This window comes from Pongo abelii, chromosome 22 (genome assembly GCF_028885655.2).
Source record: "Pongo abelii isolate AG06213 chromosome 22, NHGRI_mPonAbe1-v2.0_pri, whole genome shotgun sequence".
NCBI classification, from domain to species: Eukaryota; Metazoa; Chordata; class Mammalia; order Primates; family Hominidae; genus Pongo; species Pongo abelii.
Genome location: NC_072007.2, coordinates 45,865,210 through 45,883,928, shown reverse-complemented (window position 1 = coordinate 45,883,928; position 18,719 = coordinate 45,865,210). Strand labels below are relative to the sequence as shown.

Genomic DNA, 18,719 nt, shown 5'->3' with positions numbered 1-18,719 from the left:
TTCTAGAATGTATTTCAATCCCAGAGAGCTGCCCAGAATTCTGGTGGGACAAGAAGGGCTTTATGTCATAAATATCAGTATACTGACTCCACGTCAGTATTACTCTGGCCATATTGAAACAGTCCCTCTTGTCTTAACTCATGTTAATATTTGAGGCTCCTTTTTCCATTCTAAGATTTCTTTTACATAATGAATGCCTTTCTAGTAAGTTCTACAATTAAATTCATATAATTTTATAGCTTTTTAGTAACTTGCTTTTATCTTTCATAGTGGCTACTATTTCTTGAGAGTTTACAATACGCTAGGCACAGGGCAATGTGCTTTAATTATGTTTATCTCATGTCGCCTTCTGAATAATCCTATATAATCATCATTGTCCCCATTTTCAGGTGAGGTAATTGAGGTTAAGCAAGGTCAAAGTCAAGGTCACTCAGCTAAGTAGTGACGCAGCTGGGATTAATTTCAGTATCTGTCCTGCACTACTGCCTATTTATTTAAATAAACGACATGACTATATATCAGGTGCTTAATGAAAGATTTAGAATGGCCAAATGAATGAATTAGAAAAAAAGTCACACTGCTAAGTCATTCTGTGTCCATATGAAAGAAATCAAAGTAAAAATTACAAAGACAAGAAGGGAATAAAAATCAAAACCACATGAGTGTGGTTGCTGGGCACATCATCACCGGGAATGTTCTCTTTTGAAGTAAAGGAATATCAACTCTTAGGCCCTTCAGCAGCTTGATAATAACTTAAATGTCAATGAAATGTATTTATAGTAAAAGTGATGTTAAATACCCTTGTTTCAGTTAGAACAGGTGACAGTACAGCCAGAACATCTCAGAGTATAATATGAAACTTAACTTTTTTTCTTTCAAATTCTATTCAATAGACTTTTTGAATAGATCTGGATTCCCAATAACAACATAACAGACACTGAACAAAGGAATATTGTTAATGAGTTAATTGTCAATTAATTCAGTATTATATTTTTCTTGTTTGCCACATGATGAATTATGTGTGCTAGAGCTTGATTTTCTTATTCTTAAAATAGTTTTGGAGCCAAAGTATCCCTTTTTCTCAAAAATTATTTAATTGCCAGAAACAGAATCATAAAAATAAGATTTTTTTTTCCTATTAAAAACTTCAGAATACAGACAATTTTTAGAAAGAAAGATGAGAAATCCTAATTTGGATACATATAATTTGACCTCTAACTCAGTGGTAATCAGCTCTGAGTTTGTGACACACTGAAGTGCACTGAGTTTTTTGAAAGGAGGATGTGAACTTTCAACTCTTAAAATGTGTTTCAATTTGCTTCAAATTAAAAATAAGTATGTTCACAGTAGGGCACTGAAACTGTAAAATGTTGGCAACACTGGAAGTGTACATAACATCAAATGAAAGAAGGAATGCAGAAGTTGAAAAGGAAAAAGGAAGTAATTTTATTGAAACTAACAATTATTTTATTTTTATTAAAAATAAAAGTAACCTTTTAACATGTGAAATATATGGAGAAGTGAATCTACTTACCAACTTAAAGCATTGATTGTACCAAACCAATTAAAGTTAAAGCTACTAAGTTTGTCATTTTGATCATAATGAGTCATTAGGGGAGCCTGGGAGTAACAATCCTATTTTGTAAAATCAGTTTTGCTTCATAAGAGAAAGAAAAAGTAGGTAAATGAAGATGTGAGTAAGCATCTAGTATGGAATCTCTATCTACATCTATTTTTAATCAATAGAAAACATTTCTATACTATATGGCTTTAAATAATATTCTTGAAAGATCCTGGTAACTGATTTACAGTTGCCAATTATAAGAATGATTTAAGGAGTTTACATGTATTTAATTTATAATTGAAACTAAATTGTTATATTTCTCCATGCAGTATACATTTTTAGATGTTGGCTTTTGAACTATATAGAATATTGCAAAGAACTTCCAAATTAATCATTTTTATTATTCCAAAATACTGACTGTAAGTCATTACATTTCACCCTATTAATGTCAATCAATCTAAGTAAAGAAACAAGCAATAAACTCTATTGATAGTTGTGGAGATGCAGAGTTGCTGGTAACAATAACAAGTTAATAATGCCAGAAAACAATTGAGAGGTGTTTCTTGTGTTGTTTTGCAAATACTGGTCACAGTTTCCCACAGAAGTACCAAAAACAGATAGGATGAGGAAAGAGAAATAATTGTGCAGGCTGTTTCTAACAAGTTTTGGTTAAATGCAAATAAAATCAATCTCAAATATGAGTTACTGTAGCTGATTAAGGAGTTAAAGGAAGTAAGTTACAGGAAGCAGTTGTGTCCAGTTTGCAGTTGAAGTTAGCAGATCTTTGAAAAAAACTTTCTCTGATAACTAAGGTCAATTAATAATGACTTACATTTTCTAAATTTAGATTACTTTTCCATCTGCCTCAAAAGTGACATTTGTTTACAATAAAAACTTAAAACATCTTCCCAGAGTAACAAAAAAAGTCATTTAAAAAATTCTGAATTAGCTTCTGACGTGTACATTTTCTCCAATTTTAGATTGTCTGGTCTTTTCCTGTTTCCAGGTAAAGCCCAAATAATTGTTTTGCTCACTGCTTCCTTTGTTACCGAGCAGTGGCAAGAAAAGACAGAACTTGTTGAAGGAACTTGCTCTTCACTGTGTTCCATGCACCCATTTATTCCCCATTGAAATGTGTGCCGAGAGCTAGGAAACCCACAATATTTCTAAGCATGTTCTTGAAGCATGTGAGCTTTAATGAGTGTTAAGAGTACCTTATTAACTTGCCGTTGCCTGCTGAGAAAACATTGTTTATATAGAATTGGCTTATTGCTAATGAGAGAATTTATTAAGGCATAGCACAGGCAAGGCATAATATGAACACTCTTTTTCTAAATATTTTCTTTCAAGTCTTTCTCGCTCCAGTTGATGATATTAAAGAAGGGTCAGACACGTCATCACTCACTCCTTTACTTACTGGAAAAAGCAAAAAGATTTTATTAAGATTAGAAAATTTTCCCCACCCCATTTGTCTCTTCCACACCAGTGTCTCAGCAATCGCCCCATTTGAACTGTGAGATGCTAAATAGTTCAGATGTTTTCCTCTTCCTGTAATAATCATGCATATGCCCAGCTTGGATGTCTCCCCTGCCTCATGAATTTGCAGAGTGGCCCCAGCTAGGCTCCTTCTTGTCGTGGGGACAATTGCCAAGGCTGATAGAAAGAGAAAGAAATTGTGGAAAAGAGGGTTCGCTTTATTTAACAGGGCTCCAATCCCTTTAGTGTCTGTAGTTTTGGGTCATGTGCCCTGATCCCTCCAGCCTTGGTTCCTCTCTCTCACTTTACACTGTGTGCCCTGACCATTGGCTGGTCCTAAAACATGGCTTATGTGGCACTGGTATGCACCTTGTCATCTACACAGCTGCAGAGCCCAGCTATCCCAAAATGGTGGTAGATGCTAGCAGGTGATGGGCAGGACTGATCTCCCTTCTCCTGTCTTTATTCGCTAGGATCCAAGTAAATTCTAGTGGGCAAGAGGAAGAGAAGAGAAACTACAACATCATTATCTTACTGCTGAAGGCAGCGGATTACGGACCCCTGACTGTGATGTGTCAAATGCACTATGTGACAACCAAGACCCTACACATCTAGGGGGCACTTCAGGATTCCTCCAGGCGGCAGTTGCTGGCCTAGACTTACTTCTTCAGGAGAGAGGTTCGCCCTGGAAAAGCTGATCTGCATTTCTGCTGGAATCGATGCCGTGGAGACTGAATACATTGGTAAGTAGTTTAGCAGCTAGTTTGGTCTCAGCTGGCAATGATTATGGATTGGGGTGCTCAGAGCAAGAATGCACAAATGGTCTGGAGAAAAATCAGCAATGAAACTCTACATTTTTTGTAACATCTAAATCAGCAAAGAAAAACGCTGCAGAATAGTTTCAGGTGTCTAGGAGAATACGAAGAGGGCTCCAGGCAGGTTAATGGACAGATATTCCCCCAATGTCCTTCGTTCTGCACCTGAACTTCTTGGAGGCCATGTTGCCTGCTCTCTGACCATCCTTTCTCCCTTGCTCTGTCCTCACTGATTCTTGGTTCTCTTGGTGTTTTTGGTCTCATTCCCACTTTCCCCCCTGGCCCTCTGTGGTCCTAGCTTTTCATCCCAGAAGCCCCTTGTCATGGCCAGAATCTAGTTGTCTTCAGAAAATTAATCATATGTCAATCTTGGTTGTCCCTAAAAATCCAGGACCAGCAGTCACCTATGAATTTCTTTTGTGGGTCTCAGTAAAAATACAAAGTTAAAAGACACTGGGAGTCACAGTAGCTCAAACACTATCTTTTAAATCTCACGTGACTGCTCTCCCTCAAACAGGCTGTTGCCAGTTCTAAATGAAACAAAATTCCCCTCTGTGATTCTGTTTCATTACCCTCCAAGATTTTCTTCATAGCTCTGATCACTATTAAAGATGGAAACAAAATAAAAGCATGAAGAAATAAATTCCACCGCATGAGCCTTGCACCATGCCAGGCACATGGTAAGTGTTGATTCAGTGACTAAGTAGATTTTTTTCCTGCTTCCATAGTGGGCTACATCTAGCTTCAGTAGCTTACCCAACAAATGGTATGTTGTTTATGAGAGAAAAAGTATTGGAGATACTTTCCTGCTTTCTGAATTCCGTTTTGTTTCATGATCACTCTTAGATTTGTTAACTGTGGGCATAAGAGCATCTGATATGAATATGGTTCAAGTTGAATCAGCACAAATGAACATCATCATAATCATAAGAAACTGAAAACTGAGAAAAAGTATCCTCAATACTTTTTCTGGTATTGATAATATTTCTGGTACTGATAATATTTCACCTGAATATTTTGCTGTGTTTTGGGTCTATTTCAGCAGATTTTTGATAGAACACCCTGAAATCCTCATATGAGTCATTAAGGATTTGATTGAATTCAGAATCAAATGTGGGTGGGAAAATGGTCTTCTTGATAATCCATGATTAAGCTTTTTGACTGTTTGATACTTTTTTTTTTTTCGTGGTCTTATCCAGCCAAACCACTCTTCAGACGACACTCCTGTTACCCCACACAGAGTAAGTCTGATCACACAAAAGCCCTCTGTGTCATGGCCCTTTCAACGCCCGTCATCTCTACTTTGAACAAGGGGTATGTTGTTGAGCTCTGCGGCATGAGTTATCTCAGAAGTGGCGCCATCCTTGCTGTCAAATAGCACAGTGACGGAGCGTTTCACAGCGCTTAGGGTTACATGAATTCAGCAGTGTCGTCCAGTTCTGTGGGCACATAGCATAAAGGTCAAAATTGTAGATTCGATGACTTTGGGGCGAGTGAGGTCTGTTTTGTTTCATGACCACTGTTAGATTTGTCAATTGTGGGCATAAGAGCATCTGATGTAAACATGGTTCAAGTTGAATCAGCACAAGTGAATCACTCTTACTTAAGAAACTGAAACAAAAAAACAAGCACAAACCAACATGGTAGCCTTTGGTGAACTTGCAGGCAAAATATCAATCTCTTTTTCCTCCCTTCCTCTCTCTTCTCTCTCTTTCACTTTTTATATATGATCATTATTTAACGAACTGAATGACAATCAGATATATCATTTTTATCCTGGACTGTGACTTTAAGAAGACATTATTTATGAAACACCTACTGTGTCACTACTCATGGGCATTGTAGAGCAAGATCAGCATCTCTCTCTTCCTTCCCTCCTTTGCGGTTGACCCTCTGCAGGTGTCTCAAGGACCATGGCGTTGACTTCTTGTTTATGTTACTGAACTTCATGGTTAACAAAATGCCGTTTTCCATCTAATGAATTTGCCCTGCAGGCACAGGAAAAGAGTTGGTTCCACCATTTTCAGAGGCCAAGCAACAATAAATTTTGCAGGATTTTGTTGACGTTAATTGGGTTTGTATTGGTGTGAGACATTCTTGCTCCTGCCTCATTTGTCTTCTGAATCATTTGAATCGCCCACGTTCTGGGCCAGCCAGTCATTCAACCATGTGATTCCAAGCTTAACAATATATCCGAGTCACTGGTGGCTCAATCACACTTTAGTTTATTGCTCAATAAAGTAATAATAACAATAAGTTCAGACATTTAACCAGGCTGCTTTTCTCCAGGGGCAAAATAAAGCTTTCCAGTTTAAAAGAGGGCTTGCTTTCATTTCTGTTGTTTTTTTTTTTTCCCAAAGAAATAAGTCAAAATGCTTTTGGTATTAACAAAAGACCCTTTCCAGAGGTGTAGCTACTAACACCTGGAGAAAATCCTAAGAACCAGAATTGAAGACAAAATGGAGAAGACATGGGGGCGATTATTGTTTGTATGATGGAGACACATACTCACACTCATGCACACACACAAATACAAGTTGTTTTCTCTTATAAAAATAATTACTGCCCAATTCTTATGTTATTATAAAACTATGATTTGCAAATGTGTCTGTTGAAACAGTCTTGCTGTATGGTTAGGTGGCAATAATATGTGAATAAGTTCTTGCTTTGTTTTTATTGTGGGCACTAGCTCGTGCAATGTGCTTGTGTATGTAAGAAGTTTTGATGTCAGTTGTGTGTGATTGGAGGCATAGAAAGCTGCAGGCAAATTTGTAAATGGGTCTTTATATCTGCAAGTTGGTTACTAGACCATTGCTATCTTGGTGAAGGGCCATTTTAAAAAAATTCAAATCTGTTGAGAACTGATGCTTTGGAAAAATACAATGAAAACTAATGATTAGAAAGTCAGTCATGCATTTGGATGTCATGGTGATATTATATTGCTGTAAAACTTTCTAAGTACTTAACTTCCAGTCTCTGTGCTTATCTTGATGCAGACTGGTTACAAATAGTTCCTGGATCTCACTGTTCACAGACCTTTCTTTCAGTAGCTCCATCCTGGACTGCTCAAATGCAGAGAAAGCTCTATTCCACGCTTAAAATAAATGAGATATCACTTAAACACATTGGGGATTGAAAAAGAAAACAAAACAACCAGTTGTAAACGAATGAGCTTATTAAATTGTCAATGTAATAGGGTTCTTTTTTAAAGACTTTTTTTTAAACAGCTCACTGTTTTGAAATACCAAAAAAAAAAAGTGCTTTTAAATTAACTTCAATGTTTGTCTAGTCCGAATCTAACACATTCTTGAATCTTGTCAATGATCAGTGTGCCAGTGGTGGAAACATTTGCAAAGGTGCTGTTTTCTCTAAATTTGCTTCACTATTTTATATAAGCATTATTATGAAATTCCTTCTAAATCCCTAAAAAACATATGCTCCTTTATGCCACTTTATTACTGAACACTGTTTTCTAGGATACATATAATCACATGTGTTTTTATGACTGAGGTGTATCTTTGTGAAATGGCTGGCAGAGCTCAGGGGAGACATTGGCCTGTCCCCACATTGAGAGAAAGACAGTCAATTTTTCACTCTGTTTTTAAAAAGGTACCAAACCAATCAGGATTTCAAAAGTGCGTTGCCCAAATGTTGAGACATAGAGTCAGTTTGGACTTTGATATACTTTTAGTGCTGGTGTGTATGCTCAGACATCCATGTCTGTACAGATACTGCCTGAAATAGTTTGATCCAGAGTTCACATATTGCTGAGAATATAGGTTTGCCCTTGTGACCAGTGTAACAGTCTCCCAAACCAGATAGAAGTGCAGAAGTTCAAGCTGGTGTGGCAGATTTGCTCAGTGAAGTCAGTGGAGCCCAAGATCCTTCTGTCTTGTTTGTCCATCATCCTAGCATGTTGGTCACACTTGCGTGGTCCGTGGTGGCTCATGGCCAAGCTGCTTTCTAGTCAACAAGAAGGGGAGTGTGAAGGAGCAAGGGAGAACATGGAGCAAGGGAGAACATGGGCTCCCCTTTTGGGGCATGACCTGTAAGTTTTATACATTTCTTCCTTTCACATTCTATGGGACCATCTGCTCTAAGATAAGCTCAGAAATTGAGAGTCAAGCACTTAGAATGTTTTATAACAATATGGCATTGCCTTAAAATCCAAACACGTGTTTATTTCATTATTTGGAGATATAAAGGCCCATTTGCAAATCAGCCACCCAGCTGTAAAGAAGAAAATGTGCTTGTTTTCTGGACTGCCGCGTGCCCGTCAAATATGGAATTATTGTGGGGGGCCAGCAGTATCTGTACAGGCGCCTTTCCAACTCCCGTGTCTTGGTTAACTTTGCTTCTCAAATAGTGTCAATTATTTGCCTTATTGTCGTGTTCTGAGAAGTGAGGCCATGATGTACATACACTGTGGATTTACCAGGAACTCCTTCACACCACCTTGGCTTCCTCTCAATGCCACTTTACTGCATGTCGACATCTTCCACCTATTTGATCTTAGCGTTGAAGGGAGATTTTCCTAGGATCTAAACCATGAAGATTTGTGATGAAACATGCAAGAAAGCTGAAGTTCCTTAAACCAAATGCTGCAAGGTGGGAAGTGAATAAAACCTAGTTTTAGATGGCCTCTGCAGAACATGCAGGAATTGAACACACACACAATACAGGGAGCCTGTGGGTCAAATGCAAATGTGGATAGCTTAGTATGATGGTGGTAATAACATGGGGGTAAAATCCTGGCAGAGTTGCCTTTCTGGAAAGAATTCTAGGTGTCTCCTGAACAGTGAACTCATAATTACATCTTGCAATTCAGCCGTTTACTCACCACCAATGGAAATCCCTAGGGAGGGGGCTGAAGGACAGGTCTTCCTGTGCTTTCTTTAGCTTCTGTGACTGTTGAAGAGTTTGAGGCTCTCCTCTTACCTCCACCCCACATCTGACCTGGCCTGTCCAAAGCCCATTGTGCAGCATCCTGAACCCCATTACTGTTTCTCCTCTGATGTCTTTTCCTCCTTCCCTACTTTGTTTAAAAATGTTTGGGCCATGGCTGTTGAGATGGCCATGGCTTTAAACAAATGGAAACACTGAACTTGCCTGCTCTATGGAATTGGTTACTCATGCTTGAATGATGGATGGCATCTTCCCTGCTTGTTGGGATAGAGGCCAGAATGATGTCATTGTGGAGTCTGAACCAGGCTTTCTGTTGGGGTCTTATGGAAACTTTATCTGAAGGACATAACTAGGTGGAAGGGATGGACTGAGCAGTGGCAGGCAGTGAGAAGCAGCTATATTGCTGCATTCTGGTCAGGAGCACTGTATAAAGACACTCACAAAGGGAGGGAGGGGTGAAATGACCACCTGCATCAAGGATGAGCAAGGGCAGCAGCAATCAGGGACTCCCCGCAGGGCATTGGGCTGCTAATGCAGAGGCCAGAAGCGATTTGGTCGAAGTCATGGAGAGGCTTCCATAGGGGAGAGGCCAGTGCAAGGAAGTCCTTATTCTTATTTTTGTTTTTGTCTTGTTTGTTTTTTTAATTTTAATGTCTGACATCTGAATGTCTCTCAGGAAGAGCCCTGTCTTTATTTAGAAAGTTACCTGGGCAAGCTGTTTGGAGTTGAGATGGGATTCAAAGGGCATGGGTTTGGCTGCAGACAAGAAAGCCAAAGGGTTACAAAAGAAAGAAATTGAATTTGAATAGTAGTCATATAGATATATGTATATAGTCAATGTGTAGTCCGTTATCCCTCACTCCCCTCTCACCCTTTCCCCCAAGTCCATACATTGTGTCATTCTTATGCCTTTGCACTCTCAAAGGCATATATATATATATATGTGTGCGTGTGTGTGTCTTTGTTAACCTTGCTTCTCAAATAGTGTCAATTATTTGCCTTATTGTCATTATATATATACATATATGTGTATATGTGTATATACATATATGTGTATATGTGTATATGTGTATATACATATATGTGTATATACATATATGTGTATATGTGTATATATGTGTATACGTGTATATATGTGTATACATATGTGTATGCATATATGTGTATATATGTATATGTGTATATATGTGTATATGTGTATATATGTGTATATGTGTATATATGTGTATATATGTGTGTGTATATAGATGTGTGTGTATATGTGTGTGTATATAGATGTGTATATATATGTGTGTATATATATATGTGTATATATATGTGTGTGTGTATATATATATATGCCTTTGAGGGTGCAAAGGCATATATATACTCGGTGATGGGTGCACCAAATCTCACAAATCACCACTAAAGAACTTACTCAGGTAACCAATCACTATCTGTTCCCCAAAAACCTATGGAAATTAAAAAAAAAAAAGAAATTGAATTTGAGGGTTACAGAGATACAGAGAAAGAGAGGAAGAAAACTGGAGCCCAATCTGTCAGAAATTATAGAGGAAGTTAAGAACAGGAGTGTTTCAACATTATAAATTTACTAACAACCACTCAGTTGTCTACTTTAGACAGGTGAATTTTATGACATGTAAATTATATTTCAATAAAGCATTGAAAGAAGAAAGCACAAGTGTGTCTGATACACAATTTCAGGTTGCTTGCATTGCTGCAGTATAACCTCCAAATGCTCTGCAGAATTGAGCAAGCCTTATGAAAGGATTTGTTTATTTAGTTGCTCGGTTTTGGTGGAAATCTAGGAATGGAGGAGGATTGCATACTTGGCTTAACATGGGTTGGAAGGAGATAGTGTGCACTGGAAGAAGAGATGTTCCATAGATTCCTAGCTCACTGGAACCTGGGGCTTTTGGCCAGAAGTGTCCGGGAGAATGAAAGTCCCCAATAATTTGCAGAAATCCTGGGAACATTAGACTCACAATGTAGACAGGAGGATTATCTGGATATTGTGGACTGGTGACTATGAGTTTCTGTTAAGTACAGTAGAATGTTTCTAGCATATAACTTATGTTTACTTTTATGGAATGCCCATGGTTCTGGTTACAGTTATATTATGCAAATTCAGCTTTTTCAAAAGCACATTCCTGGGAAATAATGACTCCAGAAGATTTGCAGTGAGAAAAAGGACTAGATGGTCAAGTAAGTGTTAGGGAACACTGCAAACTCTGTTCTGTCTCTGAGAGTCACAATGTAGAATAACATATTAAAGGCTCTAAGAAGGTCTGCAGTAGGGCCCACGTTTGTTTAGCCTGGTATTTCCCATACCTAGTTGACTCTGACCTCTTTTCAAACAGCACACATTAACAGGGAAAGTCCTGGGAAACATGCCTGTTTTATCTTTGAGCAAAGACCGTATGCCTGGAGCCGGAATGGAACTCTGCATCAGTCCATGCCTGATATTTTTTCATTGATTCCTTCATTCTTTCAGGGCTGGGAAGCCTGTGTTGCTTTGTGTTTGTCAAAAGCAGCAAACTGTTGAACAATAATCATTCAGCAACTACAAAATGTATCCAGGGAACTGGTGCTGTCAGATTTGGATATTAGTCTTTGGTGGCCTAACTCTAGTAGTTAATACACAATGATAATGCAAATGCAAATGAAATTAGCAATGCAATTTGGTTTATCTGCAATTAATATGGTGTAGGCATATTATTACTGGCCTACCGCAGGCTAACGTCAGCCTCTTTTCATGATGCTTGGTAACACAGTGAGTCAACATTTCTAGTTGGATTCTCTGCCTTGCAATCAATTGTCACTGCTACATGCTGCATATAATTTTGTTTTATACCTTCTAAATAATGGTCACAAATACAGCAGATGTTCCTGACTGCTTAGGTGAATGCCAAGTATTGGACAGGAGGGAATAAAATAAAAATAGTTTAGAACTCAGATACAGTAAATATGGTGGGGTAGAAACTAGCGGAAAGGAATACTCTAATCATTGTATTAGACAATTCACTTGTACAACTACGTAGTGATGCAGTTCTCCATGTTCTCTCCCTGATGCTGTTCTCGTAAATATCTGTTCATTTCTACCTTTAGCTAGGGTCTGATAGAATTCTCATAACACATTAGAAGGATATTGTTTGACATTGCAAACTTCTCTGTGGTTCAAAAGTGGGTTGGGGGCTGATTTGTGCTGCCCGTGATGGCTTCTTCTGCTGTGTCTTTTAATGACTGTTGGCACGAGAGGGCATTCTCCAGCCACTCTCCATCCTTTTCCCAGTTTTTACGCATTTTAACATTTTCCTAATTTCTCCTCTGGAGTGTTGTGTTTTTTCTTCCTGCTTTTTAGTGCTTTCCATTTTTTCCTTGTCTTGTGAACCAGTCTATACACCACTTCATGTGAGGGTATGCAACAATTTTGGTAGAATTCTGCGTGTCTGTCTCTGATATTTAAGTGTTAGTGAAGTGATTTGTGAAAATCTTAGATAGATCTAAGATAACATAACAAATTTCATCTTGAGGAATGCTATCCTTGATGTGAAAGTGAAGAGAAGTAGCGGAGTGGGCTCATGAGGTTAGCAACAAGAAGGAGCTAGCACATAATGGCTTATGTAATGGAACCATTTAATAAAAATAGGTACAACATACTAGTGTAATTAGATGAAAAGGTCATAGAAATCATCAATTTAGATGGAGGTGATATGAGAAATAGGACTTAAAACTTCCAGGAAACTGTCTCCTGGAGATTATTTGAACCACAAAACGTGTTTTGCATTTCCAGCTTAATTGCCAGAAGTACGAGGCCATCCATGGCACAGTGCAAGATCTCTGCAGAGCTTCCCTAACTGGAAGTGTTCAGGGGTAGGTCTCATGCATTACTAATGCTAGAACAATGGAGCTGCTGAAACTCCCGCTCCGTGAAAGCGACCAACCTGATCCTTGACTGGTGTTACTGAGTTTCTTCACGGGATAATTGCGTTTGATTTCTTTAAAGAAAAATGTCCAACTTTTCTATTACTGAAGAAAACAAGAAATAACTTCAGTTGTGCTTTAACAAGAAATAGCTTCAATTGTGCTTTACCAACTTTTATCTCTAAGATGTGTGAATTTTGCTCCATGACAGTTTCCTGGTATGTCTTCCAATGGGACATTCACGGTCCTTTGTTTTACTGTTTTTCTGTCAAACCCATCTACATCTAAGGTGAAATTAAGGGCTGTTCCCTTTTGAGATGACCCCTGTCTGATCTCTGCAGATGCCACCTTTGGCTGATGTTCTTACTCTCTATGATAGACTGTCAACAATTGTGTGGTAGGCTCCTTTTTATTTTGAGCTGAAGTTTCGCCGTGTCACCCAAGCTGGAGTGCAGTGGCACAATCTTGGCTTACTGCAACCTCCGCCTCCCGGGTTCGAGCAGTTCTCATGCCTCAGCCTCCCGAGTAGCTGGGACTACAGGTGCGTGCCACCATGCCCGGCTAATTTTTGTATTTGTTTTTTAGTAGAGACGGGGTTTCACCATGTTGGCTAGGCTGGTCTCAAACGCCTGACCTCAAGTGATCTGCCTGCCTTGGCCTCCCAAAGTGCTGGGATTATAGGCATAAGCCACTGTGCCGGGCCGGTAGCCTCCTTCTCACTCATATCTATGGTGTCCTGACTTCTTCCTTCTCACCAGAAGTGCCTTACCAAGTGCTTGGCTCATGGTGTGTACACAATAGATGTGTATGAATGAAATAATAAAAGAAAAGAGAATGACATTGGTTTACTGAGAGCTGGCAACAGGAGTATGCATAATGACTGCTCCTTGTGGTGGCAGAAAGTGAGCCTGCCTTAAAGAACAGACGAGCACTTCTGACTTCAGGGACCCAGCACTGGGCACAGGCAAAGGCACCTTGAGATGTTAAAACATCCACTGTAGCGACTAACACCATTCAGGAAAATGCTTCTCCACCTCTGTCTTCTGCTCCTCAAAGCAAAAGATAATAGTCCAAATGCCATGAAAGAATGTGGGTCTATTATTGACAAATAAAAACAAGGGATACCCAATTAAATTGGAATTTCAGATCAACAAGGAATAATACTTTTAGTATAAGTATGTCCCAAGTATATTATAGTTGATCTGTCAATAGTATTAGTTACTTTTGTTCTTAGAGATGGATACAGCTTAGGAGAAGGAAGAGAAAGAATAAATTAATGAACTTGTCCTGTCTTTCAGATATGGTGGCAATATATTCTTGCAGTATGAATTATCATTTTCCAGTAGTTCCAAACATCCATCTTCTTGCTTCTCTTTGTGTTCCAGTTTGTGGTTTGGAAGAGTGCTCATGAACCAGTGAATTAGCTTGGTGTTCTTAATAGGTGAGCTCATGTTACCTGAGAAATATTTTGTAACATTACACAATTGCTATTATTCTTGAATTTGTGTATAGGTGTGTTTGATGTAACACGTATAAAGCATGAAAATGATTTTTCACATATCCTTAGATATTTATGTATTACTTAGATGTTGCTTTAAGAAATGGTGAAAACAGAAATATAAGTAATAGCAATCTATAGGATGAAGTTAAAATATTTTGTAATATTTTCTATTTGAAGATGATATGTAAAATTAATGTGTTGTTTCCAAATTTAAGTACTACTTTAAATCTGTTATTGATAATTCTGCTCACTACTGCCTGAACAAAGTGTTTCTTTGAAATTGAAATTAATAAAAAAACTGTCTTGTCTCAGGTGGTATTACAGTCAATGCAATGCACTTTATGTGAGAGCTTTGCTTATAAAGACATGTGAAATGAAATAAATAGGCCAGGTGCGGTGGATCATGCCTGTAATCCCAGCACTTTGAGAGGCCCGAGGCAGGTGGATCACCTGAGGTCAGGAGTTCAAGACCAGCCTGACCAGCCTGGTGAAACCCCGTCTCTACTTAAAACACAAATATTAGCCGGGCGTGGTGGTGTGCACCTGTAATCCCAGCTACTTGGGAGGCTGAAGCAGGAGAATCGCTTGAACCTGGGAGGCGGAAGTTGCAGTGAGCCAAGATCACGCCACTGCACTCCAGCCTGGGCAACAGAGTGAGACTCTGTCTGAAAAAAAGAAAAAAGAAATGAAAGAAATAAATGTTAGGGAATAAACATATAATATTTAATTAATTATATACATTTTAATTTTATCACTCTACCGAAGATGCTGACCCACCAGCAGAACACTTAAACATATCTAATAATAGGAATTATTACATTTTGCTGGTACTTGGTTGTCTAAAAATCATAGTTTCAGTTATTTTCCTATGTTGCTATTATAAAGGTGTAATTGTCAGGTTGAGGGACAAGACACACATGTTGTTTAATAGTTTATCTGAGTCACAGCATATAGATACATAGGTGAGGGAGTGTGTTAGATCTTGCCCTGGGCTCTATAAGTGTTGGGGACTAGGCTGCATGGAGAGGCCAGCATTGTACCTTCTTTTCCCCCAGAATCTGGTTGAGCCTTGGACATAAATGGTTCTTACTTTCCTGTCACTTTCCCTCAGTGAGATATAAAGACACCTGTATTAGTCAGCTCAGGCTTCCATAATAAAGTGCTGCACCCTGAGAGGCTTAAACAACAGAAACCCAGGGTCTCTTAGTTCTCAAGGCCGGTAACCTGAGATCAAGGTGTCAGCCGGCTTGGTTCCTCTCAGGCTGTGAGGGAGAATCTGTTCCAGGCCTCTCCTCCAGCTTCTGGGGGTTGCTGGCAATCTTTGGTGTTCCTCGTGGATGCATCTCTCCAACCCTTTGCCTATCCATTCATTTGGGAGTCTTCCCACCCGTGTGCATGGCTCTGTGTCCAAACTTCCCCTTTTTATGAGAGCACCAGTCATATTGGATTAGGGACTCATCCTAATGACCTCATCTTAACTAACTCCACCTGCAATGACCCTATTTCCAAATAATGTCACATTCTGAGTACTGAAGGTTAGGACTTCAATGTACACATTTTTGGGGAGGGGGACACAATTTAACCTATGATATGGTTTGGTTTTGTGTCCCCATCCAGATCTCATCTTAGATTGTAATCTCTGGATGTGTTGTGGGAGGAACCCAGTAGGAGGTAATTGAATCATGGATGTCATTTTCCCCCATGCTGTTCTCATGATAGTGAGTGAGTTCTCACGAGATCTGGTGGCTTTATAATGGGCTTTTCCCCTTTTGCTCAGCACTTCTCTTTACTGCTGCCATGTGAAGAAGGATGTGTTTGCTTCCCCTTCCACCATGATTGTAAGTTTCCTGAGGCCTCCCCAGTCATGCTGAACTGTGAGCCAATTAAACCCTTTTCCTTTATAAATTATCCAGTCTTGAGTATGTCCTTATAGCAGCATGAGAACTGACTAATACAACCCATAATGACACTCAGTGTTGTCCACTGGCTGAAGGGGGAATTTAAGGGAGGTTCTTTGGAATTGAGGTGGAGGGGTGGCCTGGGGTTGAGGGTGGGGATTGAAGTTAGGATGAAGACCAGACATGGAACACCATTCACACATTTTCGGTAACTGAAAAAAGCCTACAGTGTTTATTTTCTTTTTCTTTTTTGGTGGAGGGTAGTGATGGGGATGGAGTCTATCAATGTGTCCCTGCATCCAGATATTCCTGATATCCAAGGGCAACACCACCCTGCCAAGTCTGAAGTTGGGCACATACTCCACTTGCTACTTTTTGAGCAGAAGCATAATTTTCTCTTCAGAGGAAGAGTTAGAGAAGATAAAGATATAAGTTATTTTTATAAGGATATGTTAATTTAAATTTTAATTGTATTTCGCTTAGGTCACATTAACACAAAGCATAAAACTGGCACATTCATTAAACAAGCCACTGTTTCCTAGGTTAAACATGGAATGATGAAATTAAAATGTCTAGGTTTGGAACGGTATCATAGTCAAGGCTATTCATTATGCTGTATTAAATGCCAAAAACATATACCGGATTTTGAAAAAAAGGAAACCCACAGTTAAAACATTCAGATACTCTGCTTTTGGCAGGTCTGGCTGTGAATGGAAAATGCCCACAATGCAAGGGCAGGCAGAATCAGCTTGGCCCTAGGAGGGCTGTAAATAATTATTTCTGGAATGGAGAAACATGAGCTCAACATCGCAATTGCCTATGTTTACAATACTTCAATTTGCAAATTTCAAGGTATTGTTCTACCCCGTCAGATAAATACATACTACAGTAACACTGTGGTCATTTTGATGCCTTCACCAGGATAGATACCTTCATGGAGGAAAAGAGTTGCCTGTGAGGTTTAGCTTATTAAATCTGTTTGAGATTTGTCTCATGACTTCCATCGTTACCTGTGCATGGGTGTAATCTCTGAGTACATAGTCAGGACCCTCCTGAGTGAGTTTTGTTTTGTTTTAGGTAGGTCGTGTCAGGAGGTGAGTGGTAAATATCACCCTGTCTTTGACAAAACTCCTACCTATGTACCTGGAAAATATACATCTTTTGGACAGTTGACTGTCCTCCCATAAGAAGATGGACAAGCTTCTTGAGGATGCAGGTCACAACTTGGAATCAGATTTGAATCCAATTTCTTTGGCCACTTTTATTTATGTATTGTTGAGCCTGAAGTTGAGGCATGCATCCATTTCTTACACTGCAGGATAGGAAGTGGGATGTCAAGTGGAGTGGCTGTGATGATGAAGTGAGATCCTGAATTTAAGACAATTCCTGACAGGTGGTAAATGCTTTTAGGGAGACAATTCCCCAAGGTCCCTCATGGTTCTGCATGTCTTATAAGAAGAACAGTAACTACATTTTTTTCTGGACTATCTTTTCAAGATGTTTGTTTCGTGCACATCCTTGGATGGTAGAGAGAGTGTATCCTGCTGGGGCAAAGGGTTTGGCAGGTTTGCTTGCAGCCCTTTATGAAGATTTGAATTTTCTAAGCTTGTAGCTCCTCAGTTGTGACACAAACTCACTGTGTATGCAGCCTCCACTTGGGCTTCTCCTCCTCACCTCCGCAAGGGTTGAGGGGTAAGGGAAACCAAAGTAAATGCAAACTTCATGCTGCCTGCTGTGCTGTGAGTAATGAAGTTCTTTGTCTCTGACCCAGGAGTCTCCTGTCTTCTACCAGCATCCATGAAATTGTGGCGGACTAACTTGTTAACTTGCAAGTAGGTTATAATTTCAGACCCTTCACAGTTTTTGACAATGCTCAATATATAATCATTTTTTATTATCAAATAACAAGTGTTTTGAAGGCAGGGACCATGCTGCTCATTGTAGCATCTGCAAGCCTAGTATAGAATGGACTCACAGTGCATGCTTATTGAATGAATTAAATTGGACTGGCTAGTTTTAAACTCAGTTTTTTCTTTCTCAATTAACTCAAACTCAACAACACCTGCATTAGGGCCAGACAGTGAAGAGGAAGAATAGAGGGAGGAAGGCTGATGGGGAGGAAGAGGAAAAATCCAAACACCTTGATTTCTTTTGTCTTGTTGCACTCGTGATCCCCTTTACAGATATTTATTTTCAGGAATAACATATCTCTAACCCTATATCCTCTTCATAAATGCATGACAAAATGACAAGGAATGAATGCATACAACACAGAGTGATTATGTACCAGTGTGTGTAGGACAGGGGCATAACTAGCAAAGAAGCGCCAGTACAAGGTCTAATGAGATCCTTCTTCATGCATGGCAAGGAGAATTCTGATTTCATCCTTCCTCCCATGAGCAGGGGATGTGGGGGTGCTGGAGGCAGAACAACAGAGAGCTTCTTCAGTGGAGAAGAAAACATGGTCAAAGAACTGGCAGCAGACTCCCCAACTCTAGGGAGGGGGCTTCTGCCATTCCAGTTGCTGCTCAAGAGTGTGCAGCAATTGGCCAAAAGAGCAAGGAAATTGAGGCCAAGTAGGTGTCTCTAGATAGGACTGCAAGCTTTGTAGAACAAACAGCAACTATGATCATCCT

At 39.3% G+C, this 18,719-nt stretch overlaps 1 long non-coding RNA gene across 2 annotated transcripts in view; it reads left to right on the top strand.

Annotated features, from left to right (window-relative positions):
- Positions 1-42: 42 nt before the first annotated feature.
- LOC103888890 (uncharacterized) overlaps positions 43-18,719 on the top strand; it is a 206,271-nt gene continuing 187,594 nt past the window's right edge. The window contains exons 1-2 of one of the 2 annotated variants that reach the window (XR_008517304.2): positions 43-204; positions 3,514-3,783. This is a non-coding gene — a long non-coding RNA (uncharacterized LOC103888890). The remainder of the gene's footprint in view (positions 205-3,513; positions 3,784-18,719) is intronic. The other variant, XR_002912771.3, reaches the window with a different exon arrangement.